Here is a 6358-nt window from a genome sequence, read left to right as displayed (position 1 = left end):
CAATATGATTTGAAATACCATATGATATACTTCAATATTTATGATTTAAATACCTAATAGGTAAATATTTGAAATTAATGTATATGAGTTGTGTGAATGTTTGAATTTAATGTATATACAACAGGTAAATTTATGGTTATGTGTACAATAGGTGGTTTTTAATATATATATATATATATATATATAATGATTTCTAGATGAATTTGTGCATAGTGATACAAATATACTCTATTATTTGCGTACTTGAGGACATTCACATATTGTGATGCAAAAATATGGAGGTTCGCATGATACTTATGCAAAAATACATCATTACTTGTGAAATTGAGGACATTCACACATTGTGATGCGAAGCTAGGAAAGTATGCATGATACTTATGCTAAGATATTTGTGAAATTGAGGACATTCACATGAAAATCATCAAAAAAATTTGCAGCGAGAACGTTGGGGACCACAAAAAACCCTAGTTTGTGTTGAAATAGCCTTGAAATGTGAACAATCGCTTTTATATTGACAATCATTATATTTAATGCATGTACAAACATTCACAAAAATTAGAGAAATTCGTAGGCAAGTCATTCCCCAAAATTTTGAATGTTCTGGACCTCTGCAAATAAGTTGGAACTTGCACATATGAAGTGCAAATTTGCAAACATTATATGTGATTGTCGCCACACATTTATAGATCTCCTTGATGATCATTTACTTAAAATATATTCACAGGTAGCTCATGAGTGTCGTACTAAATATGTGAAGGTAGTTCCTTCTTTGCAAAGATCAATTAGAGTGCGAAGGTCAAGGACATTTGCAAATGTCACCACAGACTTGCGGACCTTCTTGATGATCAATTACTTAAAGTAGAGTCACATGATAGCTTGAAAATGTTGTCTATATATGCAATTTTCTAATAGTATTTGCAGACCTCCTTACAAGTCATTTACTTAAAGGAGTTGAATGGTAGCTCATGATTGATGTACTATATATGTAAAGGTAGTACATTATTTATGAAGATCGAGTGTGAATGTCTAGGACATTCACAAATAGTAATATGTGAATGTCTCCACACATTTAGAGACCTCTTTAGCGATCATATACTTAAAGGAGATTCACATGTAGCTCACAAATATCATATTATATATGCAAAGGTAGTACATTATTTATAGAGATCGGCAAAAGTATGAAGGTTTGGGACATTAACAAAAAATATATGTGAATTTCTAAAGTATTTTTGGACCTCCTTGGGATAATTTACTTAAAGAAAATTCACATGGTAGCTCGCAAATGTCAACTCTGCCTGTGTATAACTGTTTAGTTATACACTGTCGGTCCCAAGCCCGGATAAATGAGGAGGGTTGCGGTAGGCCAATGACAGTCAACATAAAAACTTAGTCACACACTATGAATATGAACCAATATGAGAATTTCGTTGGGGCGTTCTCTACTGAGCGACGCGTTGTACTCTATAGGCTCGAAGGCAGTGATAAATAGGCAAGGGTTGCTAGGTCGTCGCCCAGAAGTGACACGTTACACCGGCGCCCGAGTGTGGTGTCAAATAGGCAAGGGTTCCCTCACTTTGTTGGATGAGTGGGGGTAAAGAAGATAGTTCAAGACCATAAAATTAGGTTAGCCACTTTAAACATAGGGTCTTTAACTGGTAAGTTGGTAGAGTTAGTAGATGTTATGTGTAGGAGAAAGATTGTTGTTTTATGTCTACAAGCGACCAAATGGGTAGGTGAGAAAGCAAAAGCGATAGAACCTTGAAGATATAAGATTTGGTATACAGGAATAAATAGGAATAGGAATGTAGTAGGGATTGTTATTAGTCGTGAGTTTATAGACAATGTAGTTGCTGTCTGTAGGAAGGGTGATAGGATTTTACTTATTAAATTAGTATTATGTACGAATATTATTGATATTATTAGTGTTTATGCACCTCAAGTAGGTTTAGATGATTCCATTAAGTGTCAACTTTGGGAAGATTTAGATGAAGTAGTACAAGGGATATCCTATGGAGAAAACCTTTTCATCGGCGGTGACCTTAATGGACATGTAGGCATTAGTAGGGATGGATTTGAGAGCCTCCATAGAGGCTATGGTATAGGAGAAAGAAACGAAAGTGGAGAAAGGATTTTAGATTTTGGTTTGTCCTATGATATGATCTTAGCCAACACTTGGTTTAGGAAGATGGAGTCTCACCTAGTAACATTTAAAAGTGGGGTTAATACGAGTCTAATAATTTTTTTCCTACTTAGAAAGAGAGATAGGGGTTGTTGTATCGATTGTAAGGTTATACCAGGAGAAAGTATAGCTACACACCATAGAGTCTTAATTTTAGATCTTAGAATTAGAAAATGTCGTAAAAGGAATAAACATAGGATAGATCTTAGAATTAAGTAGTGGGTACTGAAAGAAGCTAAACAAGGAATGTTTGTAGAGCAGGTAGTTAAGGAAGTTGATTGATGTCTCGAGGAGGATTCAAAATCAATGTGGAATAAGATAGCGGGTGACATGAGAAAGGTGGCTAAGGAGGTATTGGGTGAGTCTAAAGGCGGTGCACCGCTAGGTAAGGATACATCATGGTAGAACGAGGATGTCAAATGAGCTATTAAGGTTAAAAGAGAGTGTTATAGAAATCTAAGTAAGAGTCGTGATAATGAGAATTTGGACAAGTATATGATAGCAAAGAAGAAAGCTAAAAAAATAGTTCGAAATGCCAAGGATAAAGTATATAAAAAGGTTTATGACAAGTTAGATACCAAAGAGGGCGAGAAGGATATTTACAGGCTTGCAAAGATGAGAGATAGGAAATCGAGGGATCTGGATATGGTTAGATGTATCAAAGATGAAATGCAAAGGGTTTTAGTCAAAGATGAGGAGATTAAGGAGATATGAAAATATTATTTTGATAAGCTATTTAATGGAAGTTATGCTCAAGATCTTGGAGACTTCTCCATTCATTTTCATGAGATGAATCGTGACTTCATGCTCAAGATTCAAAAGAAAGAAATTGCAGAGGCTTTGAAGAAAATGAAATCAAAAAGGGCAGTTTAGGCTTGAAAATACTTGGGTGAGAAAGATTTAGAATGGTTGACAAATCTTTTTAACAAGATTTGTCGGACAAATAAGATGCCTAATCAGTGAAGAAAGAGTACTTTGGTGTCTCTATATAAGAATAAGGGTGATATACAATATTGCACAAACTATCGTAGTATAAAACTCATGAGTCATATTATGAAACTTTGGGAGAGGGTGATTGAGTATAGGTTGAGGAAGATTGTCAAGATATCGGAGAATCAATTTGATTTTATACTTGGAAGATCAACTATGAAAGCTATACATCTTCTTAGACAACTTATTGAGAGATATAGAGAGAGGAACAAAGATTTGCATATGGTTTTTATTGATTTGGAAAAGGCATACGATAGAGTACCTAGGGATGTTCTCTGGTGGACAATGATGAAGAAAGGTGTTTCTCTTAAGTACATTAGTATAATTAAAGATATGTACGAAGGAGTAGTAACCAATGTCCGCACTTGTGGAGGGGTGACAACCAATTTTCCTATAATGGTTGGGTTACATCAAGGATCTGCATTAAGCCCTTTCCTATTTGCTATAGTGATGGATGAGCTTACGAGATCAATTCAAGAAAATGTGCAGTGGTGTATGTTGTTTGCTAATGATATTGTTTTGATTGATGAGTCTAGAGCTGTGGTTAATGCTAAGTTAGAATTATGGAGACAAACATTGGAAGCAAGAGGTTTTAAGTTGAATAAGAGTAAAACAGAATATATGGAACGTCGGTTTAGTAAGCAACGAAGTAGTGATGGGAGTGTAGTGAAGCTTGGTGAGCAAGAAATACCGGTGGATGACTGTTTCAAATATTTGGGATCTATCATTCAAAAGTATGGAGAAATTGATGGAGATGTAAATCATAGGATAAAGGTTGGGTGGATGAAATGGAAAAGTGCAACTGGAGTGTTGTGCGATCGTAGAATGCCATTGCGGTTGAAGGGAAAGTTTTATAGGATGACTATTAGGCCCGCTTTACTATATAGTACGGAATGTTGGGCTGCCAAGAGACATCATATTCAAAAAATGAGTGTAGCTGAGATGCGTATGCTTAGATGGATGTGTGGAAATACAATAAAAGATAAGATTCGGAAGGAGATACGTAAGAAGGTAGGCATTGCACCCATTGAAAATAAGATGAGAGAGAATCATTTACAGTGGTTTGGACATATTCGGCGAAGGCCTAATGATGCTCCAGTTAGAAGGATGGAGAAATGGGAAAATATATTAGTTAAAAGAGGTCGGGGTAGGCCTAGGAAGACTTGGATGGAGATGATATGAAAGGATATGAATGCTTTGAACCTCACCGATGACATGGCATTGGATAGAAATGATTGGAGGAGAAGGATTCATGTGGAAGACCCAGAATGATTTTCTTTTTTGGTTCATATCGCCAAACCCAATTGTTTTGGGATGAAGGCGTAGTTGTTGTAGCTCGCGAATGTCATACTAATATGTGAAGGTAGTACATTATTTACGAAGATCAATTGTGAAGGTCTAGGACATTCGCAAACAATAATATATGTCCTCACACATTTGCAGATCTCCTTGAGGATCAATTACTTAACGAAAGTTTGCATAGTAGTTTATGAATGTCATACTATATATATATATAAATTATTTATACACATTTTAAAAGTAAACTTTATATTTTTTAGTATTTCATATTAAGCACCTAAAACTTTATCATTTTACCCATGATCAATTTAAATATTTATAAGTATGCCCCAAAAATATGGATCCAGATAAATATTCAGATCCACTAAAAATATTCATTTAAATAATATCTAGATCAATTAAAAATATCTATTTAGATAATATCCAAATTCATTAAGAATCTATTTTATTTTTGGATATGGGTTCTTTGTTGTATACCCTGGTATGGGCGAAAAGCTAAAAGCAACTCTTCCACACAAGCTAAGAAAGGAGAGTGAGAGACAAAAATATACCCTTTTTGAGGGCTAGTTACTTCTCTATGCCGCGCCTAAAGCTTTCTGTTTTGCTGTATTTTGACTCGCAATGTTCTGAACCTTTCGCAAGGGTCTGACCTGTAGTTGTCTTGAGACCTCTGAAGCTGATTGGAATTGCCTGAGGTACTTGACGGCAATCTCCTCCCACGTGATAAGGCGCTACAAGATCCACCACTTTCATGAATGTTTCTAAGATGGAGAATTTTGTATCTAACTATAGAAAGGCCTCGAACCTATTCCAACAACTCGGACTCGGATCATGGGGATCGTCAAAATACTTCATATCAACAGATACTCGGTATACCAATATCGATTAGATCCGAGATCTGTTATTGAATTGCAAAGTATAAAACAACTTCCGCATCTTGGATGCACCCAAACCAAAAAGCACTCACAAAACTTTGCATCAAGGTCTCCTCAATTCATTAGTGGAAGAAACTCTTCAGCTTGCTCCGCGTGATTCAGAATCCCAATCTACTCTACATCAAAGCGAAAGAAAAAGAAAAAGGGTGGAGGCAGTTTTCATTTCTTTTGAAACTTTTGCAGATGGTATGGTCGGGGCTACAGCTTTGGCCATTTCGTTGAGCGGAAAAGGCCCCATCGCCTAAAAGGGGGCGCACCTCATTTTGATTCTAAAAAGAGAGGCCACTTTTTTCAGAATGCAGTCCGGGATAATAACTAGTATGAAAATGTTCGATGCTGTCATTTCGTCCTCTTCCACTTTCACCTCCCGGGTTTGGATTAGTATTCAGATCCGGCAAAAGATCCAAATCTGAATATTATTTGGATCAAGCTTCTCGACTTCAGATCATGTCCACAATCCATAAGTTCACTTTCATATAATGAATTTATTTAACATTTAAGTCTTCGGCCAAGTATTTACAGATAGTTGACAGCATTGGCCTGAAAAAAAATATATGATTTCTAAGCCCATATATCATGTGAGATCATAAGCTGTCATTGAAAATACATAGGTACCCAAGCTGCTTTGTAGTTTTTGCAGACTGATCTCACCACCTTCAGCCATAACAGCTGATTGCATTGCTCAAGTTTCTCCCGGAACCATATTCATCGATACCGCCTATATTTTGAAAATATTGTATAGGCATTTTCAGCAAGGCCGATAATATTGGCAAAATACCACAAAATTTTCAAAATATTGTAAAAAAAATAGCACGACAATATCATGATATTTGTGTGATATTTCAAGTCTTATTCTTATATATTTCAAATTCAGTTTTTCTATTTTTTGGTTTCTTTTGTATTTTAAAACTTGTTTCTTTATAGTTTTTGCAAGAAATATAATAGAAAACTATTA

This window comes from Nuphar pumila, chromosome 8 (assembly GCF_984573655.1).
Source record: "Nuphar pumila chromosome 8, dmNupPumi1.hap1.1, whole genome shotgun sequence".
Lineage (NCBI taxonomy): Eukaryota > Viridiplantae > Streptophyta > Magnoliopsida > Nymphaeales > Nymphaeaceae > Nuphar > Nuphar pumila.
The sequence above is the reverse complement of the archived record's forward strand: the minus strand, read 5'-3'. Positions refer to the sequence as shown.